A 647-nucleotide genomic window follows, 5' to 3' on the forward strand; every position below is an offset into this window, starting at 1 on the left:
TGTTTTTTTTTTTTGAGGTCCTGAAAGATAATTGGTCATTACACATGAAAAGTCTCACCAAATCATCCAAGATAGATTTATAACCTTAAAAACCCAAAAGCCCAATCTTCTTCTTTTCTTTTTCACAATTCCCATTAACCAACAGAGAAATAGTAGAGTAACATACTATCTAAAAAAGCACCTGAAATTTGGGGATATATGAGACTCCGATCTTCCAAACCATGTAATCCTCAACTAAAAAAACAAAAGAAATATATCAAATCATTTTATTAAATAGTCATAAAATCATCAAATGATTGTAGAAATATTACTTGGTAAGCCCAAAAAAAAAAAACAAAAACAGCTAGCCAAATCCAAATGAACATACAGCAGTGCTCCAATTAAATAACCCAACAGTAACAAATTCAACACCCTAACAAAAATGATTTAGAAAGTAAATGTAACGTAACAACCATCCACACCATAGCAAGAAATAGGCAGAAACAAACGTTGAAAGGGGGAAAAAAACCATCAAGCAAAATAATAAAGCACAAAGATGTAGGGATACCTCAATTGAACCACCCAGCTTACATCAGTATTTATATAGATGTGAGGAGAGGAAGGAAGACAGAGAGGCTGCCGTTAGAAGCCAAAACAGAAGCTGAAAC

Source organism: Quercus suber, unplaced genomic scaffold (genome assembly GCF_002906115.3).
Source record: "Quercus suber isolate HL8 unplaced genomic scaffold, Cork oak 2.0 scaffold_799, whole genome shotgun sequence".
Lineage (NCBI taxonomy): Eukaryota > Viridiplantae > Streptophyta > Magnoliopsida > Fagales > Fagaceae > Quercus > Quercus suber.